At 39.5% G+C, this 26,587-nt stretch overlaps 1 protein-coding gene and 1 pseudogene across 10 annotated transcripts in view; one reads left to right on the top strand and one right to left on the bottom strand.

Moving 5' to 3' along the window:
• Window positions 1-26,262, top strand: part of LOC148127855 (uncharacterized) — a 32,076-nt pseudogene extending 5,814 nt beyond the window's left edge.
• PLCB4 (phospholipase C beta 4) overlaps window positions 1-26,587 on the bottom strand; it is a 178,961-nt gene that overhangs the window by 137,181 nt on the left and 15,193 nt on the right. For 5 of the 10 annotated variants that reach the window (XM_087918978.1, XM_087919038.1, XM_087919025.1 and 2 more), the window contains exons 2-3: window positions 15,337-15,395; window positions 12,995-13,051 (exon numbers count right to left, since the gene is read on the bottom strand). The gene's annotated coding sequence lies outside the window, so the exon portion shown is untranslated. Of the gene's footprint in view, window positions 1-12,994; window positions 13,052-15,336; window positions 15,396-19,061; window positions 19,079-26,039; window positions 26,058-26,587 lie in introns of those variants that run through there. The other 5 variants (XM_087918985.1, XM_087919031.1, XM_026710405.2 and 2 more) reach the window with 3 other exon arrangements.

Below are 26,587 nucleotides of genomic sequence, written 5' to 3'. Positions count from 1 at the left end.
AAATCTAACAGAATCCTGTTTTCTGTTCCCAGACCTGCTTATTTTGGAGAACTCATTATCCCAGTTTGTTCAATCACGGAATGGTAAAGCCAACCTTCTGTGATAACCTGGATCATATTTAGGTACACTGTTCACAAATTACTAGCCTCCCCCAAAAGATTTTAACTGAATAAGTAGGCAAGTGATATGCATCAGCAAATAAGAGGAGTCAGAGGCAAGCCAAAAGCACAGGCTGTCTTCACAGGTATGAATGCAGTCTCCCTCCTCCCTGCCCAATCATAGGCATATATGGGATTATTTTTAGATCATTTCCACAATAAAGGCTTGCACTGTTTGGGAATCAGCTCTGAACCTGTTTGATCTCATGACATCATCTATTTTCAGAAGCCCAGTCGATTCAATTAGCAGGACAGTACAATCTGTTTGCCCCCTCCCCCCCCTCAAATTGCTGCAGTGCTCCAGATTTTATGAGCAGTCCAATTTCCTATTGGTGGTATTTTCTCAGATTCAGAGGCAGCACAAGTAAAAGTAAATGCAAGATACTTTGAGACCACAATGTGAGAGGTTGAAGGTCAGTATACAGTGGTGCTATGGAACTGCTTTCAGGCTAAGTTTGGCTTGCAAACCCAAGGGGCTAAGGGCCAGTTTTGAAACAAACCAACTTGAAATCATAACTAAGTAAAATCCAGTGTAGTGGTGACAGCTTAAATACATATTCTGTGACCTGAAAGAGGTAAGTGTCTGTTGAAATCATTTATGCCACACAGCTGAGAAATATCTACGTACAAATCCTAAGAAGTAAAGTAAGGCTACGGTATATTCTGCCACAAGGCATGTCATCTTTTCCCATCCAACCCCAAGATTTGTCACTGGAATTGTTGTTCTCATATGTTAAACTTCTGTAATGGATGGGTATTCAGAATTAAAAATGTGTGCGTATCTCAAACTCCACTTATCCACTTGTGGCACACATTTTTCTATAAACAGAATTATTTTAAAACATCCATAGTAAGAGTTAACAGGAACTTCCCAAGAACTTCATGTTTAACATAAATTAAGCTACTTATAATTACAAATTATTAATATTAGCATAATTTTTATTATGCTTATTATTATGCCTCTATTTCCTGAGGTAAGCTTTTTACTAATAACTACCACTGTGTGTAGTTTTCAACATTGGACATTATTTTCAGAAAGACAAATAGATAAGAGATTTTTAATCAGGAAAAAGATAATGCTAGCTGGACCTGTTCTGCTTGAGCTGTTATGAAATTCAGAGGCAGAAGAGAAAAATCTATTTTCATTTAAATACATAGTAAAATACTATTCAAGAATCACTCCTATTCAAGAATGGACTACCTGAGCTGTCCCCTTGCAATATTGTAACCCTTATTCCAAGAAGGTTCACCTTGTATCTATTTTGTTATTTTTTAATCTCTGTTACATCTGATGCTATCTATACAGGTAGTCCTCAACTTATGACCACAATTGAGCCCAAAATTTCCATTGCTAGACACGTTATACAACCTTTTTTGCCATAGTTGTTAAGTAAATTGTGTGCTCATTAAACAAATCTGGCTTCCCCTATTGAACAATTGTTTCTTAGCCAGTACTTTTAGAAGGAAAAGTCAGCAAGCACAAGAATATGTTCAACAAGTTCACAATTTTGTCTGTCATCAGAACTTGGTCAATTAGAATGTTTGAATTAAAGTATAATCTTCCCAATTTCTAAAGATTGGTATAACTGCAAGATAACATTTAAAAGCATAGTTTTCAAAGGCTCAGGTCCCATTATACACAAGAGAACCACCCCATAAATAAACCAGATCCTGAAGGAAGTTTAATGTCTCATAATTGTCATGTCATGCCAGCTTGATTACCAGTTATGAAATATGCAGTAATAAGAGAAAATAGAAACATAAGATTTACTTTAGTGTTTATGGTAGCTACTGGGGCTTCAATTTAATTTACCCAGGATCCACAAAACACATACCAAAGGCTGACTTCATTTTAAAATAGCTGAGTAGTTTGTTTTGGTATATTCAGACATTTCACATCAAGGGTTGTAGATGTCTAAGGAACCACACTCTTCACTGACATGGTAACTTATAGTTAAAGCTGGTAGATCTTTCTGACAACTGAACCAACGTTCTACTAATTGATTAAATATCATACAAAAGCCACCTACGAGTATATAATCAATATGTAGGTTTGTAAAGAAATGAGAGGGTAAGGATAGACATCGCATCAGCAAACTTACTACTATTAAGCAATTTGTAAAGCCAGCCAGTGTATCAAGAATCTCCATGGATAAAACTTTTGAATTTATTATGCAGTGGCAGCAGTAATTATCACACTCTTACAAATCAATGCCTAAAAGAAGATTTTAATCCCTACAACTTAACCAACACAATCATACACATACTAATCATACACACATTGAAATAAAAAAAACTGGTTGTCTTCAAGGGCAGAAACACGGAGTTATTAAATTCTAGGAGTGCCCTGCTTCCAGTAGTCATTTATTTGAGACAAAGAACTTCCATAGGAGCTGATGCTACATTCCCTCAAGGATTTTGGTGAAGCCTTGACTGGACAGTTGCTTAGAGCAACCTCATCCATAAGTAGCAGGCCCTGCATTCCTGTCTAACTGGCTTAGCAAAACTAGCTAAAGGGGTATCTAGGAGCTAAGGCATCCAATGAGAATTGGACATGAAAGCCTGAAATTGCTTCAACATCTCCCTTGGAATTCTGGCCATGAAAAGGAATTATCTGCTGAGGGATTCTCAGAGGGGTTCTGTAGTACAGGGGTTCCCAACCCCTGGGCCATGGCTGACTACTGGGCCTTGAGCGTGTGTGGGCGCAGAAATGACGGGCAAGCAAGTGTGCGTGTGGATCCCCCCTTGTGCAAGCAATGGGCGAGTGTGTGTGCTCACATTCCATTTGTGTGAGTGGTAGATGTGCATGCCCACCACTTGTGTGGAACCATTCCTTCCCCCCATCCCCACCGCCGATATTTAGGTATGGCCTTGGGAGACAGGAGGGAGAGTCGCAGACAGGACAACCCTCAGCATGCAGAAGGGGGGAGAGTGTAGGAAATGTTTCAGAATGGACTTTCCCTAGGTTTACAGAGACTAAAAGAAAAAGAGGGGAGAAAGAGTTTCAGTCTTGCAAGATTTTGTTAATCTAACTTTACAATAAATACTCCTGGTTGTGCTTCTTGTCTGGACTATCTCACAGGGCTAACAGGTTCTTTAGCCTGAGTCCCACTGGTTCCCATATCTCCAGTTTCTACCTTTATACCAACCTTAAATGTTGACACTATTGCTAACTTAATAAAACAAGACCAAAGCTACCACTATGCTACATAAGCTACTCTGATTTACTTCATATTCATGCCAAACCACCCTGGGTAGTTTTGCATATCACCTAAAATTCCAGCAAACCAAATTATTAGGCTTAGGGTTATATGTCATCGAAACCTGTTCCTCTATCAAGCAGCTATTTAAAATCTTGAAGAAAGAACACTTAAAGCATATATTTACCACAGCACTGTACAATTTGCCTTTGGGAGGCTTGGCAGAGAGTAGCTACTTGTCACCATCTCAGCAAGCAGCAAATTACAAGCCTGCAGTAAAAGTTAAAATGCTTGTATAAACTGAGTCCATTAAAACAGAAAGATCAGTTGAAATAGAGGGAAACTGATCAGCAAAATCAGTAAGTCAGTTGAAATAGAGGGAAACAGAAGGGGTTTTTTTCCCTTGTACTGCTCTAAATGTAATGAAAATCTTCATTCACAAAAAAAGCCAAACCAAACCCTGTAGAGCAGGTGAGCAATCTAATCTGAAACATGATAACTATCTATTTACACAAGTTTCTTTGGAAATGCATTCTGTATTCAACCTCAAGTAGCAAAGCTATGATGACTAACCTTGGGGAAACTAACTCTTAACTAACAGCTCTACAGGAGTTCAGATGGTTGGTTGTTGTTGTTTTTTAACTATCCCATATTTTATTACTTTATAAGTGACTTAAGACAGCTTGGCTAGTTGGGCCAAGTTCAGTCATACTTTGCTGACTCCAATACACCACAATGTGACAACTCTATGCGCAGCTGCTGTGTTTTATGCAGCTTCCAAAAACCCAGGAGTCTAAATCTTCCAGACTTGACTTCAGTAAATGTGCATAGATGTTGCTAGATGAGCTGAACCAAACAAATATTTCATTAAGTACCCTAGTAAATCACTGCCTATGGACCTAGATTCTACTCACCAAATCAAGGACTCCTATTAATATATAATGAACACTGTGATTGCATGCTGCATAAATTGTCTGCCTGGTATAATTCAAAAAATGGGGAAATTATTGTGGATGTTGAACATAATGTATAGACGTGCAACCAAGCTAACACACACAGACAGAGCAGAAACTACGCACCGTCTTTGTCTTCTCCACATCCAAGAATGCCCAAGTTGCTGATTTGGCAAGTGTGTAAAACTATTTTTTACAGCCAAAGATTCAGACCTTCAAAACAAAATCACAATCTGACCTTACGTCCTTCAGATCCTACAAAAGCTAAACGAAAGGAACCACTAAGCATCAGAGCTAGAACGGGAAACAAGTGCCAATTAAATACTTCCTCCAAATAGAAGAATATTGTATTTGAGGAAGCCCTGAAAGAGAGTCTTTCTCTAAGTCAGGAGATCTCGTACTGAATCACATACTAAATTATTCCATGACTGAGAATTAAGATTTATCTCACTAGTGTCTTTGTCAATAAAAAATATATCAATCTGCATCACAAATTGCTATCTTTTGGTAACAGATTTTATTTTATCTTAAAATAAACTCTGGCTTGAATTAACAGGATCCACGTGTTCACAAGTTGGTAACAAAGCATCCAGTTCATAACTCATGGACATATGAGATAGTCAGATGAATTCTGATTTGTTTTTTGCTTGCTGATCATTGTGGCAAGTGTCATTTGGATAATTGAGAGCATATTTTATTCTGACCTTCTCAAAAGCTCTTATTTCCCAAATGTGATGGGTACTGAATTGCTTTTTCTGTACTACTAACTATCATTTCCTATGGGATGGTGCCAATTATGTTGGAAGAAAAGACTTGTATCTGATATGTAATCAGATACTGAGCACATTTATGACCATTCATCCTTGAATTTAAATATTAAAAACAGTATATTATTTCTAATAATGAACATTTCATAAGATGTGTTTGTGCAACTGAATGAGCATCTGAGTAATTTTAAAATCTGTAATAAACTTTTCCTGAAGAAAAGATAACAATTGTTGGATATTTGGCTAGAAATGTTCCCAGATAGGTAGCTTTGCAATCTTGAAGAGGGCAAAATACTGCACAGTATGGGAAACAGTGTCCAAGCATATGATGCTTACGCACTCAGTGAAAATTTTGATGGCCTTATCGGAATTTATTTCTATTTTCCTAGAAAGATCTGAGAATGGAAGTGAATTTGTGTAGAGACTTTGACTGGGTTCATATATTGACCCCTGGGTCATTTATACATCATACTGAATAATCCAGAGTTGACTGGTATCGTATACCCTACTAAGGTAAACTAAAACAAATGGCACTTTATGTATGTAGCTCAGGTTTTCTTCCAACAAATTATGTTGGAAGTTCCAGAAAGGACTGTCTAAATTAAAGTCATGAAATGGCTTGTATATTTCTCTTTCTCTGATTATGTAGGGATGAAGAAAAATAGAGCCAATTTCCAAAGTTCTGAAGTCCAAATTGCACAGCCAGAGCCAAAGTTTACTACAGACAAAAACACTTGAATCCAGTCCAGACAAAGACGTGGTTTAGAAGGTGGTCTATATTTTGTGTCAGATGGTTAGGTGGTTTACATTTACATCAGCTCTTTTCTCTTAATAAGCACAGAAAAACGATTGCCATTTTGAGCCATTACATATTAGTCAGTATCTATGTTAGATCAAGGGAAATAATACTTCTTGGTCCAGCTGTTAAACTGGATTCTTGAAATCTAAAAGTCATCAGATAGGAAATAACTGAGAAATGCAAAATTGATTAGCATCCATGCACCAAAAAATGCACATAATTTTTTTTTATACCTCAAAACACATTTGCAAGACGCCTCATTTTCTTACCTTAGTTTTAAGTAAGATACCTCTCTCCCTTGATTGCCGGGAAGCATTCTGGACCAAATAAAGTAATGCTTTCTTTTTTTGTTTTGGGCTTTTGAATTTTTTATTTCTTTTGATCAACCAACTTGCATTCCTTTTTCCTCTCTGTTATGGAAGGTTCAGGACAAACTGTGTGCGTTTTGTGTATGTGTGTTATATGGTCCCAAAGAGGATTCCAGTAGAACTCAAGTTTTAACAATGTGTACTCCATTTATGGCTATGCTTTGTACATTTATGGAAAACACAGGTTTTCCAAAAATTGGAGTTAAGAACTGTTAAGAAGTAGGACAATTTTGTGAAGGACAATATTCCATTTTATAATAATCCCATTGAAAAAAGTTCTTGATGATTTTTTCTTTGAAATTAAAAAATAAAGACAAGTTTAATTGTACTTTCTAGGTTCATTTGATTTCGTGCTTTTCGAACCCCTGTATAAGAGTGATGCATGTTTTATTCCCTCTTCTTCCAACCATGATTCCTGTTATATCTGGTTCTTGATTATATCGGCATCTTCTGTATTTTTACTGTACCAATTCAATTTAATTCTTCACAAGTATTTGCTTTATCTCTGCAATGAAACATATTCAACTACCCTTATGTGATCATTTGTGGTCTCTATGCTTACATTAATCAAAATTCCTTGGCCAAATAAAAAGAATAAAAAGTGCTGCAGAGAAAAGTGCCTCCGGTGCAGAGATTTCCCTGGTCAAATAAATAATCATCTTTAGCCTCGTACTCTATGATCTCAGTCCATGGCACAAAACCTGGTGGCAGATGGATGAACGAAGTCTGCATTTGAAACACTATGCTGGTGTACTAAATAATGGTGAAACTGAGACAAAGAGGTTGGAAAAGCTCGGGAAAGAAACTCAATGTTAACCTTTGGAATAAAACCCCATGAAAGAACCGAGGAGAGGGCCTGCATAAGGTGTTGGGGGCCAAACCTTTCTCCAGATCATGCTGAAGGAACCTAAGAACCTCTGCCAACTCGGCTGAAGCAGGAGAGAGACCCTCCCTAAGGCACCATCGGGAAAGGGCCTTCTAGGTGGCATCATAGATGCCCCTTGTAGAAGGTTTGTGAGATGCCAGGACAGTGATGATGACCCTTTCTGGAAGATCAGCTTCCTCTAGCCGCTGCCGCTCAAGTGCCACATGGTCAGCTTGAGCCACTGAGGCTCTGGATGGAGCAGAATCCCCTGATGAAGGGAGATTAGATGCGCTGGGATCCTCCAAGAAGAAGCCACCGTTAGGTTGACCAGGTCCACAAACCAGGGCCTCCTTGGCCAATAGGGAGCCAGGAGGAGGAGCTCCGCTCATTCCTCCAACATCTTCCGAATTACTGTCGGAATGATGGAAAGTGGGGGAAATGCGTAGAGGAGACCTTTGGGCCATCTGCACCGAAGAGCATTGGGCCCCTCCGCTCCCTGGCAAGGAAACTGGTGAAGAATCTGGTGACCTGGGCATTTTGAGGAGTAGAGAAGAGATCCACCTCCAGCGTACCGAATCTTAGGGAAAGGTCCCTGAATAGATACGGAGGAATGGACCATTCTGCCTGGTCGACTAGGCTCCTGCTGAGCCAGTCGGCCTGGGAGTTGTCGATCCCAGAGAAGTGGTCCACCAAGATTTACAACAGGTGTTTTTCTGCCCATAACACCAATCGTAGAGCCTCTCCCTTGAGGGCTCTGGACCATAAGGACTAGAACATGAGAGCCGGTCAATGAATGCCTGAAATGCTTGAGAGCTAGAAAAATGGCTCTGAGCTCTAGACAATTTATGGGAAGGGTCTGCTCTGACCTGGACCAAACAACCTGAGCTATCCGGCAACCCCAACCCAGGAGACTGGCATCGGTGGTTATCACTAGCCTGTCCAGGACCCTGCACGGGGAATGCCACCAATTGAGAGATCTCCGTATTTGTGGTGGGAGCAGGACCTTGATGGATGAGTGGCTGGTTCCTGCTCGTTGGTAGGGAAGCAGGAACCATTGGAGTGGACGGAGTGGAAAAATCCATGGCTCTGGAGATATGACAGGGTAATTAGCAGATCCTGATGGGCTGCATGGATGGAGGAGGACAGAATCAAATGTCATCCAAGTAGCACTGGATCCTCACTGGAACAGAACGCAGAGATGCCATCAGTGCTGCCAGAACCTTCGTGAAGACCCTTGAAGTTGATGAGAGGCCGAAGGGAAGTGCTTGATACTGGTAATGGGTATTCTAATAACAGAAACGGAGAAACTGGCGATGATGAGGCCAAATGGGGATGTGGAGGAGAGCCTCCGTGAAATCAATGGAAGAAAGGAGATCTCCCTCCCGAACACTCTCTTAAAATAGAATGCAGAGTCTGCATTTTAAATCACCTGTATTTTACAAATTGGTTGAGAAATTTTAGATCAAGGATGGCTCGCCACCCCCACCACCCCTGAGGCTTTGGTAACGATGAAAAGGCAAGAGTAAAGCCCACGTCCCCGTTGAGAGGGGGGAACAGGTTGAATAGCTCTGATTTCAAGAAGGTGTTGAATGGCTTGATTCATGAGGGCTTGCCTTGACATGTCCCGAGAGACAGGACAGATCAAAAAAATTTTCTGGGGGTGGCGTTAGGAAGTCCAATTGTAACCCTGACCTAATAGTGCTGAGCACCCAGGTGTCCATCATTGACTCCTCTCATTTGGACGCAAAGAAGGCTAGGTGACCTCCGATGGGTGGGGAGAACGAGGGATTACTTAGAGTGATGGAAGGAACAACCCCTCCCCCCCGAAAGGGTCGTTTACCAGCAGAAGGTTGTTGCCTGCCAGATGCCTCCACATGTTGGTCTTGGCATTGGGAGTACGGCCTGTGAGAGTGGGGGAAGCGAGATGAGGTCTCCGCTCAAAAGGCAGGAGGGCGATAAGGAGCTGGGCAATAATAGGCTTTCTTCCAGAGGAAGAGAGAATTTTACGTTTATCTCTGGTTTCGATGAGGTAAGGTCCCAGAGCATCGCCAAAAAGCTTATCGCCTGCGAATGGAACTGAAGCCAGCTTCCATTTTCAGTGTGACTCCGCCTGCCAATTTCAGAGCCATAACAGTCATCTTGCTGCTACTGAAGATGCCATGGCCTTGGATGCAAATTTTGGCAGAATTGAGAGTGGCATCTGCAGTGAATTCCACCACTGCGATAATCCTATTAAGGTCTTGATGAGACCTAAGGTCAGATGCAGGCAATCTATTCTGGAGTTGGCGCAGCCACCGTATGGATGCCCTCGTGAAAAAAAGGATGCTGCTATTGAAGCCCGAACAGCCCATGCAGCGGCCTGGTGATTGTGCTGGAGGGCCTGTTCGGAACGTTTATCATCTGGTTTCAGGATATCTTCTGGCTCCGTGGGAGTGCCAGAAGATGAGAATGAGGCCAGAACCGGAATGTCAACAGAAGGCACCGCCAGGGCATTGTCCAGGGCTGCACTGACGTTGTAGAAACGCTTATACAGAGGAGATGGGCAAGGACCTGCCGAAGGGGAAGCGCACTGTTCCTTGACCATGTCCAGGAACAAAGTGGGAGAAGGCAAAACCGCTGCATGCACTACAGGCTTGGAGAAGAGCGAGTCTTCCTGGCTAGAGGGATTTCCTCGTGGCTCAGGAGCCACTTCCTCCAGTGACAGCTTGGCAGTGACCAAGGCCTTGCTGAGCAATGGCCTGAAGAGAGAAGGATTGAAGACCAATGCAGAGGATGTCTGTTCTGGGTGAGAATCCTCTTCCTCTGAAAGATTTTGGTCAAAAGTCTCGCCCTCTTCACGCTCTGAACCAGAGGGGTAACTGTGTTCAGATGGTGAAGCCCTTCCCTCTTCATCAACCTCCTCATTCTGGTAGAGAAGAATGGACCCTGAGGTCCTGGGGCCTGTGTAAATCAGGGCGATGAGGCAAGGAACTTATAGATTGAGAAGGGAGAAGGGCCTGAACCCTTTCCAGAGGTCGAAGAATTTGATTGAAGCCTTCAGCCAATCCCTGCCTAATGGCCAATGAGACAACATCTTGGATATCCCCTGGTCTATGCTCAAAGGTAGAGGCAGAAGGCCGAAGGCCCACTGCTGTGGGAGTGAAGGTGGCTTCAGGCCTAGATTGAGAAGAGGTTCGAGCCCTGGAGGGAGGGGGAGGAGCATAGGGCCCAGAAGCCTGTTGGAAATAAAGCCCAGATCTGCTGAGATCCTGAGGATCCGATTGTACTGCAGAAGCCTAGGAGACCAGGAAGGAGGATGGAAAAGCTCATAGATAACTTCTCCTCCCCTGGGAGGGCTTGGTCGGGCCACGGGTATCACTTGAAACATGCTGTAGTTGCACTCCCTTCTGATGAATAGTTCTGTTGAACTGCCTCTCTAGGGTTGCATGTCTGCGCTTTTCTGCCCTCAACACAGCCTCAGTTGCTTTCTTAGGGGCTAGAGCTGATTTTAGCAGCCACCTACCTCTGGACTGATTGGGTGCATTGCCTTTGTCTTTTTCTCTTATTGGGCTTAAAAGGCTGTTCCACTGGGGGGGAGGGGGGGCACTCTGCCTGAGCCTTATCTTGGTCCATTTGTAGAATAAAGACTCTTGCGATAGAAACTGTTTGGAAATTTTTTGTATTAAGCCCCTGAGGGTATAAATTGGCCCCCGGGCTTACAAAATGGTCGCTCACCTTGTGGTGGAAGGCTTCAATCCAAGATGGCTGCTGACCAGGGGAAACAGGCTCCAAGATCGAAGAATCGCTCCTTTTATTAAATTGAGGGTCACAACTACCTTTTAATGGCTTTCCCAGGACCATATTGCCAAAACTGATAGGGCCTCATAAAAGATTTATAATTTGGCAAGAATGAAAATTGAATGAATTTAAATTAGTTTAAAATAATATGAATGGTTAATTAACTATTTGAAACTTAAAACCAGGAGTTAAGTTTATTGATTTGTTAATAAGAAGCTTGTTTACAAACTGGTGTAGACCATTCATAAATTAAGATGAAATGTTTCCATAAAATATAAAAATACTTTTAAAAGTGATACAGTAAACATTTATTCCAAAAACAATCTCACCAATTAGGAACATGAAAAGTTAACAAATAGTAATTATTTTGTGATGAGGATATGTTCAGGGAGAAATAGTTCATATAAAAACACAAAGAGAGGTAAAACATAGTGAGAAAGAGGGAAGATTTTAAAGGAAAGACAAATACAAAACTAAGAAAGCATGGCCTTTATGGGAAGCTTCTTATCTTAGTTACAGAGTAGATATGAATTGTATGGCAAGATGAAAGAACCAAACCAACCAAGATGGTCTACCTAATTAAAACTTTAAAACTGCACTCATGCACTGATGATTGCCAGCTAAGTATATTTCTTTGATGCAGCATATATTTCCCAGTTGTATGAGAACTTTCAAGCGCCAGGCAGAGACAGAGGTACAGTTCTATCTTGGAAGAATGCATGAGTGCACAAGAAAGAGAAATACAGTAAAAATTGAGAAGAATTTCCATTAAATGTCAATTTTCACTTGTCAAAACAACCTGTTAATTTTTATCACACCATATGTATTTTTATTAAGGGGCTCGCAGATAACCCAAAAATGTAAGAAGAGACCCATGAGCACCTTCAGTGCTTCCTCCAATGCACCTAATTTTAAATCATATATTTACTGAGAGATTTTCTATTCCTTTACACTGAACCGTTTCCCAAATTTAAAATATATTTATGGGTCTGTGTGTGAAAAGAACTTGACAGAATTATTCTTCGTATTTTGTTAGCTCCCAGTGGGACTATCTGGTTTTTAGAACTATTTCAGGCTTGCCATTCATTTCTGTAAATAGGGCCAACAGCTGAAGAGCTAGCAGGAGTTATATTTACTATCATTTAGAGATGATATTACTGCCTTCTGATAGTACCAACAATACACTAAAACAATACAGGATATATACTATGTAAACAAAGATAAACTCTCTCTCCCACAAGAGTAGGAAGGAAATCATGTTTAACCTCATACATGGGAACATAACATAATGTAACAGTTATATCTTTCGGCTGTAAGAGTGTGAAGAGGGTGGACTTCATGTACTATTGCAAAGGCAGAAGCATAACGAACTAACTCCAGGAAGGCTGTACTGATTCTTATATGGAACAATGAAGAAACAGCTTTGAAAACAATGAAGTAAAATAAAACTGAAGAGATATTCATACATCATTGTGTATTTGTATTTGCATCATAATGTCTAAGTAAGTTGTATTAATTGATTATGACATCAATATGTACATGTCATCACTCCCCCCCCCTCCCTTGACCACCACAAATGCCTGCAAATCAGGGGTTCCCAACCTCTGGTCTGTGGACCGATAGCGGTCCACGGCATGCCAGCAACTGGGCCATGCAAACAAGCAAAGCCCCATCCATGCGATGCAGGCAGCACACAAAACCACACCCCCTCTGATCCGTGGAAAAAGCTTTCTCCACAGCACCAGTCCCTGGTGCCCAAAAGGCTGGGGCTGTTACTGTAAATAACAACATATTCCACCACTTTGTATTTGTTCCATGACTAACTTTTTTAGCGCTAATGAAAAACAGCAAAATCAAGAAGGTTGTATCATACTACCATACTCCGATAGGCTACAATCAAAATAAAGCTCATGCTAATCCCACTAAACCCATATAAATGAATAATTACTGTAGCACTACAGAAATCTTCCAGAATAATTCATCTGTTGACTTAATCCATCACTTTTGCAGCAAAGAGATCACAAGGACAAGGAGACCTTAAAAGTTCCACATTTCTTTTGGGATTAAATGACCATGTTGACATAAAGAGTAAAGAGTAGATACCTACCTTTATTATCAAGGCCACATCTTCAAAACACTTGCATATGAAGAATCGCTCCTGTTTCTAAAAAACAAAACAAATAATTGAAATTGGCAGCATTTCAAAATAAATTAATATCCAATAATAGATATTTCTAATAATACTAATGGCACATCACAGTTAATGATATCAATAGCCAAAAGCACAATCCAAATTTTAATCACTATAATAATTAAGCACATATCCACAGTCTTTCTAATTAATACTCTAAGTTATTTAAACAACATGTCAATGATTTTAATTAATACTGTACAAATATATAGAAACGATATAGTGCATTAAGATTTACCATAATATAATAAAGAGGGAAAAAATCATTCTAATCAAAAGAATTACAGATTGTCTTTAGTACATTTTAGAACTAAAAACCAAATTTTGGATTTGGTGTAAAGCACCAATAATTTGCATCATTCCTTGAAGAACTGAGAATCAAGAGGCAAGGTTTAAATAGTTTCCTTTCAAAACAAAAAAAAAAGCTAATGGAAAGGCAGAAGTACAGCACAGAAGCAACTGAAAGCATATCAAACCTTATTGAGGCCAGAAGTTCAACAATCAGATAAAAGTTACAAGAGGTAAATCTAGAAGGTTGAAATTAAAGCATTTTTTACAAGCTTTTGAATCCAAAATGAGGTGGTTTGTGCAGATAAAGGTCTAGAATTAGACAACCAAGACGTAAGCAAACAATGGCCAGGTACGAGAACCAATCAATAGAAGGCATGTTCTTTGGTAATTTCTTCACGATAGAATGGATCCTTATAGAGAGAGTAGCAAAAGAACACGTGCCCCAGGCATTCTACTCAGCCATCCACATGACAACATATATTGAAATGTGGAATAGTTTTGTAGATGGCAGAAGACAATGCATCCAGCCTGCCAAAATAAAAGTCTGGCAAACTTCCAAAACAGCAGCAGGTGAGAAAAAATATGCTGGTATATACCCACTTGGAAAGACTCTGTGTGCAGTAAGGCTGAGAAAGAGAGGTTGATTGTTCAACTCAATCAATTGATGTTCAACTGATGTTGCTTTGAAGATCGATTTGAGGATCAACCACCCCAAACAGTGGAAAAGGGCTCTTCTTTGAGAGTCCTAGAGATGGAAACCTGCCAATAACCTTTTTTTAATCAGGCTGAGTTGATGTGGGAACCAGTGGAACCAAACCCACTGGGGGGGAAAGGGGTTAACTCTAACCATACAGTACATTAAAATGATAATACCAAGCTCCATGGAGACTTAAACAGAGCAGCATTAATACACTCTGGGACTGCAAAAATAGCTCTGTTTAGAGTGAATGGGTTCAAGGATGGCAAGATTTCTAAAAGTACAGACTTAGGTACTACAGTACAGAGAAGCTGAGAGAAGATCTTGGCTACAAAGACTTTACAAATTGCAGAGACAAAGTAGGAATCTTTGAATAGAGGAAACTTGAGATAGCTGAGGAACTACACTAAGCAATATTTGCTGGATATAAAAATGTTCTCTCCATGATAATGGAGCCTAAAATAACACTCCAAGATATTTGCAAATGTCAGTATTATTTCCATTTGCCAACAATACATTTTATGATAATGTTGTGCAAATATTTTTCTGATAATAGCAGTTTCTCTTATGAACAGAAAGAGAGAAGGCTTGTATTAACTGAGTTGACATATAAGTTAATAAATAGGAAGGCTAAAATACAACCTTGCTGTACATCAGGTAGTAGTGTAAGGCCAACAATTTGATTTTTGTGGCCAGAATATGACTGTATTAAATTTTGTATTTGAAGTTTTGCTTCTGTAATTCATCCAAAGTCCCCACAAGTGAGTTGGGTGGCCATATAAATTTTCTTAATAAATAAATAAATGCACAGCCCTCCAGTATACAAACATAATTTTACTGTACTTTTTGTAAAGTTCTTCCACTTTCTTCTTATTTATTTTCAACATTTGATACCTCTAGATGACCAATCATCATCCAAACTCTAGCCGGGTTTCATTTTGCTATATTCTAACACACTCCCCACCCCTCTCAGCACAACTCAAGGGTATAAAAATATGTATTCATTGATTACCTCAGTTTTACAATAAAAACAGAAAATGTGCAAAATTCAGGTTATAAGAGTTAAAAAAGGTACTTAAAATCAAATGCTTAGCTGCTTCACAGGCAAAAGATACAAAATACCAGAGAATAGCTGCTTTCTGAGATTTCAGTGCAACTTCAATCACATGGTGATCTGGCAGGGAGCATTCATTTGAAGGAGAGGATCCAAGTGCTTGGAGTAGGAAGAGACAATCAATGTAATATTTTTCACAAAAAAAGAAATATTTACTTAGCAAGGTGTTTTTGAAGCTGGTCACGGAATGTCTCCCACTCAAGATTCAGTACGTTCTGTAAAATCAATAGATAAAAATGAGCCAGATTGGACAGAAACACCTTTTTGTATTCTACTTGGATTGAGAACAGGAAAGAAACCCAACAATCTAATTACATTTTTTCCTGCTCTAATGGAGTGCATCTCCAAATATTTAAGCAACATGAATATGCACATCTCTTTTTTTTTTACTCCATAGCAGCTTTTCAGTACAGTCCTGGATGTTACACCCACATCTACCGTATATTTTGCTTAAGGTAAAAAACAGGAGCACTTTTTTGTTTTTGTTTTATGGCACTGGGCTGAAGTCTTGCAGGCAACACCGTGAGACGGAAGACAAGGTCCCATGTTTACTTAGGCACAACATGAAGCTGCTTCCTTATCTCGTGGGCCTACATTGCACTTTTGCAGCACAACGCCAAAAATGCCCCATGCCAAGGTAAACATTACTGAGAAGTAGAGTGGCACCTCAACCACACTTGTGAATAGTTACATATGCTGGAATCTTAAAATGGGGATGGGTTTCATTTTGAACTTAATTCTCAAGGGCACTCCACTTTTCTCTGTGGACATCTCTTATGCCTCACTCCATTAAAAAAAGGAGTAATTAGACAGCTAGCAATATTAGAAAGATAGAATAATGCCATGAGGTAAAATTAATAATTACACAAAATCCCAAAGACAGACCCAGAAGCAGCTTTCTCCATCTATATAGTTTTTCCAGGGAACAAGAATGGAGATCCTATGCCCCTATGCCAATTCTGATAGATTATAACCTGCACCAACCCAGGTCCAGCTCCATCAATTGTGACAAATGCTGCATTGCCTATCAACCAGAAGGCCAGAGAGAGAGTGGAATTTCAAATTTCCAGAAGCTAACATTTCACTCCCACAGGATTAGTTTCACCGATCATGCTTCTGATTAAACGTGTCCAAGATCTACCTGTTCTTGTTTACGCAATTATACTAAATACAATAGCTTGGAATGTGGCCATCAGCCTTCTGCCAATGTTCTAATGTAGGCACATTTATACTGCACAATATGAACATGATCCAATGCAAATTTCCATGAAGCTCATGATCTCAATGCACTTATTTTGGAAAGAAAGAGTTAAACACAATCGCCACAGTGAATCATTGGTGTATATCAGCACACCAATCACATAGTTTATCAGCCTCGGTTATGGTTGGTCTGGAAGCCAAAATCCACAGAGTCCTTATACAATTGTACATCATAACAGATATACAGAAAAGAGTAGCAACAAACATGACTAAATAGTCCTAGGACATAATGGGAGGGAAGGGGAGGGGAGAGGAGGTGGGGAGAGGAGAGGAGAGTACACCAAGATTTTGGGGGGATAAGGGATTTGGGCTAAAATTTCTGTCCATTTTACATTTTTGTTTTGTGAATCATTTCAAACATTACAGCAAGGATTCATAAAGAACCATAAACTGAACATTTCCAATCCTGAAAGACAAAACCAAAGAAACAACAACCAATATTTTTCATCCAATCCTACAACCTGCAAGTTAACAAAAGTAAATTGCCAATAACATTTACAAACAATTGAACGATTATGATAAATGTACACAAAAAGCAAAAAGAAAATTTCAAAAATTCAAACAACTGTTGATTGATAAGACAATGCTTAAAAATGCAAAAAAAAAGTAAAACAAATCTTTATTTAGCTTGACCTGATTACAAAAAAAGATTCCATTCACTATTCCATAGATGAATTAAGACATGCTTGAGCATTTTTGGAATTAATTTTAAAATATAACATTTTAAAATAATACAGTCAAAAATTGGAACACAGTGTCAAACCCAGAAAAACTTGGAAAAATCAAAAATAGAAAAAGAATTTACAGGAAGACTTTTTGCTTTCATTCCTTTTTAACACAACTGTTATTCCACTGCTGAAAATTTTGAATAAAATGCCATTGGGCCATGAAATATACAAGGACAAAAGTTTCGTATTTGTTTCACATGGTTGATTAGAAACTAGATGCAAAATAATCTATAGAAATACACTTTTAAACACAGTTTGAATCTTTCATGTTGACATTAAGATGAAATTTGGAATCGATAAATTGCTATGGTAGCATTAAAAGGGGGAAATTGAGTACTCAGATGGAACTTACTTACTGATTCACCCTCAAATCAAAGCATTGGCAATGAAGGAAAGATATAATTAGAATATTTTAAAAAGAAAACATATTTTGCACACTCAAATGAAAAAGACGGCCACATGAAAAATGAGTTAGAAAGGTTCTAAACTCAAACTGAGTGAACACAGTCAAGGCCTTTAATACTTGGGATCACCCTGTAATAATATGCTACACAGCAGATACTGTTGGGTGGACACAAGCTGAACTAATTGCTTTGTTAGAAAGATCTGAAAATTTATGACAATACATCATGCACTACATCCATTAAGTGACATAAATCATTTGTATTTAACAAGGAAAATTGGTTAGTCATGGTTTATTACAAGTGAAGTGGGGAATGAACAGTGGAGAATGAAATCGTATGTCTAAATTAATATCTAAAAGAGGGCTTATTAATAAGTATCTGCAAGGAAAAATATTTGAATGTGACAGAATCAATAGTGGAATACAGAACTAAACAACTGTGAGGAAAATATACGAGGCAGGAATATTAGCCATGTTTGACACCTTAAGTTGATCAAAATTTATAAAAGTTGGGTAAAAATATAATAGCAAACCTCTTCATGTTCAAACTAGTAACAAAACTTGGCAATGGGTTCAGACTGGATCCTTAAAAAAGAAAAATGGAAGGATTAATATTTGCAGCACAAGAACTAGCACTACTGACAAATGCCATAAAAATGAAATTTAAAGAAACTAAAAATACTAGCAAATGTAGATTATGCAAAGAAAAACATTAGATTGTTGACCACCTAATAAACAGCTATGACAAAATTGCCCAGATAGATTATAGAAAATGACATGGTTAAGAGGCAAAAATGATGCATTGGAATTTATGAAAAAAGATGGAATTGATGGCCCTATCCAGAGAATCATAAAGTTGAAAAAGTGTTCCAAAATAACTATGTCAGCACAAGGAACAAGCAGTAGCAACATCTAGAACATAACACACTCACGCATCATAATAAATGTGCCAATATCACACGACAGAAAAGTAGTTTAAAAGGAACTGGAAAAGTTTCTAAAATATTGAGAGTTAACAACAGAAATTATAAAGTGAGTCAGCAAAATTTTCCCCATAATTACTGGAGTATCAGAAACTTCACTAAGAGAAAACTACTTTAAAAATTAGAATTATTTCATTTCACAATTAGACGTTACACCTTTGCTCAGAACCACATAAATATTAGGATGGTACTTGGGCTTCTTAGGCTTTGGATAAAACTTGAATTAATCTTTCATTACCACCATTTGCTGAACATTCTTCAGAAAAAAATAATAATAAAAAATCCCAGATCATTTTGTCTTCTATTATTTTGTCTATTTTGTGATCCCAGCAGTTCTTGTTTGCAGGCAAATGGTATTTCTTGCAGATATTCCAATACACCATCACTGCTACTGTGTCCTACTGTTATTTGTGGCGCTCTGGGACTTTTGGTTCAAACAGATAAACACACTTGCCACATAACACCCCAGACATAACAGTTGTTGATTAAAAGGAGCGTTGGTCCTACCTGAACGCTTCTTCTCGGGGAGCTGAAGGGAGAATCCAGGCTGGGTAGTCTCTAGTCTCCTAGCTCTGCAGACTGAGTTGAAAAACTGAAGACACACCCCCTGGTAACGGTCCCCAGTTCTAAACAACGATGAAGCGAATTCAGCTGCTCCTTGTCTTCAAACAGATAGTTCATTGATACTGCGAAAAAAGGGACATTTCCTCCCTACTCCAACCAGACAGAATACAGGATGGGACTGGATTCTCCCTTCGGCTCCCCGAGAAGAAGTGTTCAGGTAGGACCAACGCCCCTTTTCCACTAAACTGAAGGGAGAATCCAGGATGGGACATACCAAAGCTGGCTGATGGCTGTCCTAAGGGTGGGAGCTGGATTGGTCGGAGGTCCCCACCTCTACATGCACACCCTGCAGGACTTGTCTTCCAAAGGACGCCTCCGCTGAGGCAAAGGCGTCAATTTTGTAATGTCTTATGAATGGGGTCACTGATGACCAGGTTGCAGCTCTACAAGTGTCCAGAATCGATGCCTGCATTGCCCAGGCTGTGGTGGTCGCTGCACTTCTGGTTGAGTGCACTGTAATCCTCCTGGGCACAAGAAGAGCCAGTAACTCATAGGCCTTTGCAATGCAGGCTCTGAGCCAGCAACCTACTGTGGAAGGTATCACCCTGCAACCTAAAGCTGACGGCTGAAAGGAAACAAACAAGGCTTCTGTCCTCCTAAGAGAAAAAGTTCTTTTAATGTAAATATGGAAGGCCCTCCTAACGTCCAAGGTGTGCCATTTTTTCTCTAGTGCATGGGTAGGCTCAGGACAGAAATTAGGCAAAATCAACTCCTATGAACGATGGAATAAGGAGTTCACCTTGGGCAGGAAGGTAGGGTCCAATCGCAGAACTACCCTGTCTGCATGGAATACGTACAGATCCTTCCTGATGGATAAGGCTGCCAACTCCGAAATATGCCTGGCCGAGGTAATGGCCACCAAGAATGACACCTTGCACGTGAGAAGGTGAAGGCAGGGCTCATGTAAGGGTTCAAATGGGGGAGAAGTTAGTGCCTGCAGGACCTTAGGCAAATCCCAGGTGGGGTAGTGGTGGACCACCGGTGACCTCAGATTCGTGGCTCCCCTAAGGAAGGCTTTCACCCTAGGGTGTTGGGCCAGTGTAGTAGAGCCCTTGACCGAAATCACCGAGGTCAAGGCAGCCACCTATCTCTTCAAGGTATTGGGGGAGAGACCTTTATCCAACCCATCCTGCAGGAACTCTAATACCTTTGCAACAGAAACCCCAGTGGGTTCCAATTGGTGACAAGCGCACCAACTGCAGAAAATCTTCCACATTGCATTATATATCCTGGCTGTAGGAAAAATTGTGAGAGATCTCAGCCCTGATTTGGAGGTTACCCTGCAAATCATGGGTACTTGAGCCCCCAGGAGACCAGGCTGTCATATACTGCCTATCTGCCAGTTGGTCTGGCTGCCTGTCATCTTGAGGAGGCAAAGTTTGAGGGGTGGCTCTGTATTTAGCCATCCTGGAATCTCTCACTGCCCTGTCAAACTGTTTGTCTACGGCTTTTTGTCTACGCCTGGCCTGCCTATCCTCAGTCCTAGAGGGTCTCTTAGGGACTAGAGCCCTGGCTCTAATCCTAGCTGCTGCCTCTAGACCAGCAGACCTGGGCTTAGGAGATCCCTTTACAGTCTACTCTCTACCCTGCTGAGGAACTGACAATTCTTGATCAGCTCCCTTGGTGGCCATCTTTGAGCCCACCAAAAATAACTGTCACTTGACAGGGGTAGAGAAAGGGAGAAAGAAGTAAAAATAAAATAAAATATTCAGCCTAAGATGTCAGCTACAGCCACAGTAGCTGTCCACCACTTCAGGAGGCTAGTGTGACCCAAAGTGGTGAGCTCAGCCCAGCTCCGCAATTCAAAAGCCGAGTCAAGGAAAAAAAGTTGAAAAAACGGCTGCCTCTTTGAATTGCAGCAAGCCGTGACAGGTCAGAGGGTTGCGAGCCTGGCGCTGGCTGCACCGCAATTATCAGACAGACTCAAGCATCTCACAGCTGCCACGGTGCTCTGGGGACTGGATGGGGGGGGGGGCAGGATTTAATCCCGATGGCCAGAACCCCCCCCCCGGGACAATCCTGGAGACGAACTGCAAGAGTGTCCCCAAATGAAATAAATGGCCGCTGCCGGCGAAAAGGGACAGAAGCGCTTAGCAGCAGCTGTGGCTCATCCCAGGCAAGGAAAAGTGAATTGGGAGGAGGCGAGTTAAATAAGATGCCGACTCACACCCCAGCCCGGGCCACATGGGTTCTCAGGGTCACATCCACTCAAGTTTTGGCAGAAAACAAAACAAAAACCAGTCCACCAGCAAGGAAAGTCAAAAAATATGGTAGCTGTCAAACCTGATCTAAGCCTCTCTGCGGAAAAAAAAGCTTAATCCAGGGGTGAATATTCTTCTACAATCCTAACTATTCAGAACCCTTAAAGGGTGGTCTGAACACACTGAGACTGAGTGAAAAACTAGGGACCGTTACCAGGGGGTGTGTCCTCAGTTTTTCAACTCGGTCTGCAGAGCTAGGAGACTAGAGACTACCCCATCCTGGATTCTTCCTAAGGCTCAGTGGAGAAGAAGAAAAAAGTCTGGATAGTGGCCATTGCAGTACCCAGAGGTGGCAGAACAAAAGAGAAAGAAGTAGAGAAAATCACAAACTGCAAAGACCTGCAAATAGAAGTAGAAGTAGAACAGCTCCGGCAAAAGGAAGCCAAGATAGGAACAACAGCAATATGTGCCTTGAGTGCAATTCCAAAACATTTGGAGCATCACTTGAATGCAAGCAGCATTGACAAAATCATTATCAGTCAATTGCAAAAGGCAGCTTTCATTGGAACAGCTTACATCCTGCAACAATACCTTTAACACCATCCTATCCCTGGTCCTATCCCTGGTCCTTTGGGAAGAGCTCAACTGGTGGATTAAAAATGCCAAATGCAATCTAAAATCTGGCTGATTATGTGACCAACCATAATAATGCTGAAAGTAGCCGATTACACATACACATAAATATTGATACTAGTTTAAATCACTTGTATTTCAAAACATACCATTAATTTGAAGAAAAATATGGACACTTATCTGCAATTAAGCATACATTTCAGTTGCCAGAAGCAAAATACATCCATCTAGTGATGTAATTTAAGTATTTTAAAATGTTAAATGTTTAGATTTTTTTTTTAGAATTGTTATCCTTTATTATTTTTTTATAAATAACTTAAGGCTGTCAAGATATCTAATACTTTTTCTTCCTTCTATTTTCCCCCAACAACACTGTGAGGTGGGTTGGGCTGAAGGTGACTGGTCCAAAGTCACCCAGCCAGGTTTCGTGCTTGCTTTCTAGCCTGGTGCCTTAACCACTGGACCAAACTGAAGATTGCACATCCTTGGGATCTTTCTTTCCTCTCTTTTCCTGTATAATACTATAGAAGCAGATATGATGTGTGGAATGGAAAACGGAGAAAAGAAACAAATCATTTCTGTGCTTCATATTTTCTGCGAAAAAAGCAGGCCCAAGCAAAGCCATTCAGTTAAGGACCTGCAATCACCTATTGACATCATGATCTCCCCCTCTGTCAAGTTCATTTGACAAAGTATGTAGATCAATTGTCAACAGTCCAGAGCACTGGAAGCAAGTAATAACAAGAGCTACAGCCAGAGATGGCGAGAATGGAAGGGGATATGAGCGACAATGGTTAATGAAATCAGCTACTAACCAGCACTTTGGAAATTCAGCCAGGAAACATAATCAAATCTGTATCTTGGGCTAAAAAAAACACAAAAGCCTCCAGCTTCATTTTTATGCAAGGAAAGGCACAGAGCATCTCATCCCAAATAAATCTGGCAGGAGAATATTGGCTCTGGACATATGGGTAAGCAGCAGATAGACTGGGATCTATGGAGTAAATGATTTGAATTATATCAGCCAGTTTTGAAGAGTCACCCAGAGAACTATCACTACTGTTTCCTATTCTCCCCCTCTCTACAATAACACTGCTGAGATTAAGAAACTTCGTGGAGTGGGGGGAACAAGTAGTAGATTTTCTAACACAGTATTAAGAAATTATATCTGATCCTAAAACAGTAGTTGTCAGAAAATATCGCCACTGACTCACCTGCCATATGTTTATCAAGTTTCAGGAGAATATTTTTATGGGGAGCCCCAGGAATTCTATTTTGCACATCTAGGCATCAGAAGAATTTCCTGTTCAATTGTGTAACTCTTTGGGAGAAGATGCAGTTTGTCTAACATGCTGCAAGAAGCAAATCAAGCATAAACATGCTGGAGTAGGAAAAAAAATATGGCTCCAATCTTTGAAAACTGTATTTCTAAAATGTAAGCCACACTCAACACAAAGAGGTGAAACTATTCTGTCACATCATCCATCTGAGCTGAAATGCATTTATTCATGTTCAGCTATTGCACTTTCATAAATAAAGATTAAACCGTGTCATGTTTTTTTTTTATTAAAAGTGTGAGTTCTTTCTAGGCAAGAATATATAACACTTACATATAATCCAAAAATCATATGCTATCAATATTACTTTGGCTGCTACTTTGTAAATTCCAGCAACATACCGAAAAAATATGCAGTAAGGAATAGGGAGAAATTATTCATTCTGTATTTTTCCCAAGTCACCATTGATTTTCCCGAAAAATCAGGAAATCAGACTCAGTAATCAAAATCAATAACCAAACTCAGAAGTTTAATACATAAGACAGATTAAGCAATGAATGCAAATGCATATATTACCTCAAAAAACATTTATTTCCAGCTTCCAGTTAGATGTATGCAAAAAAAAGTCACAAAAGTTCACCATCACAAGAGGATAGATAAGTGGACCAGAAAGATAATAAAGATAAGAAAATAAATCAGAAATATTCTGGGATCCATTTATCCTAACTGTAACACTTCGTATACCAAATGACATTCCACAAGATATTTCTAAATTGAGATTCAATTCCTGCATCATTTATTTTCCAGAATAAAATCCCATTACTGTAATTCCTCAAATATCTTCCAATGGTGACACTAGTCAACTGTATAAATACAAAGAAAATTCATGCTTTTATCCGGAAATGACTCTAGCCTTCATGGTACAAATGGGCTTAGTGTAATATTTGACAAGCATTTCTAAAATGGGATAGTAAGCGATACAAATATGGGTTTAAACAGCAAGTAAACGAATTGCTGCGCATAGATAACTGTGTGGCCTCTTTGCAGAGCAAGAGCTATGTTCAGTTCTTTGTCAAGACAAAATATTTCCCACTAGAAGTTCTTAATTTGTCGTGGTTGTTCCACGAAATATTTCCAATAGAAATATTTTTCTAAAAAGAACATCTTCATATTTCTCATATTACGAAACTACTTATCAAATATTTACAATTGTTTTGATACTCATTTGTCTAATACCTAGCTACAATTGCTGGATACATAACCACATGTTTGCATTTTCGTAAAAGTGGAAAAGCTCAGCCAGGTATGCTGAGGTATGCCTATCTCTTGGTTTGGCAGGTGCTTGCTTTCTGCAGCTTACACTAATGAAAACGCTTCCTTTACCTGTATCCCTATTCAACACTGTATGGATTCATATTTTTTATTCATACAGAAAAGCAAGCAACTTCTAGCAAAACATTCAGAAAGCATCATGCTGTGTCATACAAGGTAGCAGATGAACTATGGGGGGGGGGGGAAGCTTTGCCTATCCTTGAACAAATGAAGCCGCTTCTAAAATATTCAACATAGAAATCCTTAAAACAAATCTCTCCAGACAATTACAGTAATGTAAATAAAGATAAAAACAATTAAAACTTGCTTGATTTTGAAGATAAAAGGAAAAACAATTTTTCATCTCTTTTTGCATTCTAAGCAATTCTTAATTGCTTAAGATTTGATGGGCATTATGTAATAAAATACTTGCCTTGAATGCATTTTGTACTCCATACCTTTACCATTCTTAATTGATAGCACTGGCAGTGGAGATACCTATGTGCTGATGTGTACAGGATTTCTCTTGGTACACGCTAGGGATTTTCTTAGAGTTAATGTGTGTTCCTTACAAACATGCTCCAAATTATGGTCGGCAGCTTCGTGCTACAGAGACAGCAGCACAACTCAACAATTAAGATGTTTTGTTTTTAAACATTTTTATTTAACAAGAAATTTAAAAAACAGGTTTTTCAAAACTACTTGCACTAAGTAACCTTTGAATTATTGAATCCTGGACAGCCAACCCAAGGGAATATTGTAGAAATAAGCTACCAGCTCTTATTAAATGGGACATAAGAATATTACAATCTTATTTCAAAGCAGCTTCTCATCCACTCCAACAATATAATTCTGGATATTAATTAGTGTTCTGGACATTCTACTAAAATTCTAACATGCTCACATTTTTATAGTATTTTATATAATTTAAAATTGAATTATAAACCACAATCTTAAAATCCAATTTTGTATTTAGGGAACATAACGGCTTGTTTCAAAGTTCAAGCCCCAGAAGGTTCCAGTGGATTGGAACTGCTGAGCAATATATCCCCAAACAATCTGTGAGAGCCTCGTGGAGAAGCATGGAAAATAAACAACATAAAATACCTATAATGCTCATGTAGTGACCTTGTTTTACTTGAATTCCATACACAGAACCTGGAATTAAATGTTTGGCAGCTTAAACATATCAATGCACCAACATTTTTTCATTAATGATACAATCCTAAAAACATTGATTCAGAAGTAAAGCCACTAAGTTCAGTGAAACTTCAGGTAACTGGTTACTGCAACATGCAGATGCAACATGAGTTCTGGGTGATCCATGACCCTGCCTCAGCTCAATTAGCTGTTTTACTGCTCAAACCAAATGCCTGCTTAATCCGGCCTTTTGTTCCCCTAAATTTCAGCTACATTCCCACAAGCAGAACAACACTTACATCCTCAGGCTTCATTGTCTTCTGACATTTTCTCCAACCCACCTAGCTGTTGTCCATCTCTTTCATTTTAAAAGCAATCAATTCATCCCTTCACAGCTATGCATTCTATAAATAAATCAAGTTTCTTTTGCTAATCCTGATCATCCTATTAACTTCACAGATTGAACCTCTTTTACGTTACTGCATGTCTTTTGCTCACTGTGAAGTTGCTCCAACTTCTTAATCCGTTTGGTTATTGTTCTTTATATTTTATGGCAGCTAGGGAACCAACAATTTCCTTTTGAGCAAGATAAAATAGTTTCTAAGGTATTTCTTTGATGAAGAATCACCACAAATTATGAAAATTTTTTAGAACCTTTGTTGTTCTGTTTAATAAAATCAATTTCCCCACACATTCCTTTTTGCTTGGCTCTGATCCATCTCATACAATTATTTTCTTCAGGTTCTCAACTACAGCAAAAGAAAGATTCAACCCTGGTCTGTAAAGACAAAGGAGCCAAAGCTGAAAGAAAAGAATATCTGCTAATTGAAATGCAACATAAACATTG

The sequence above is a fragment of the Pseudonaja textilis genome, chromosome 1 (genome assembly GCF_049901715.1).
Source record: "Pseudonaja textilis isolate UNSWEBS1 chromosome 1, rPseTex1.2, whole genome shotgun sequence".
Classification (NCBI taxonomy): Eukaryota; Metazoa; Chordata; class Lepidosauria; order Squamata; family Elapidae; genus Pseudonaja; species Pseudonaja textilis.
This window is presented reverse-complemented; position numbering and strand designations above follow the sequence as displayed.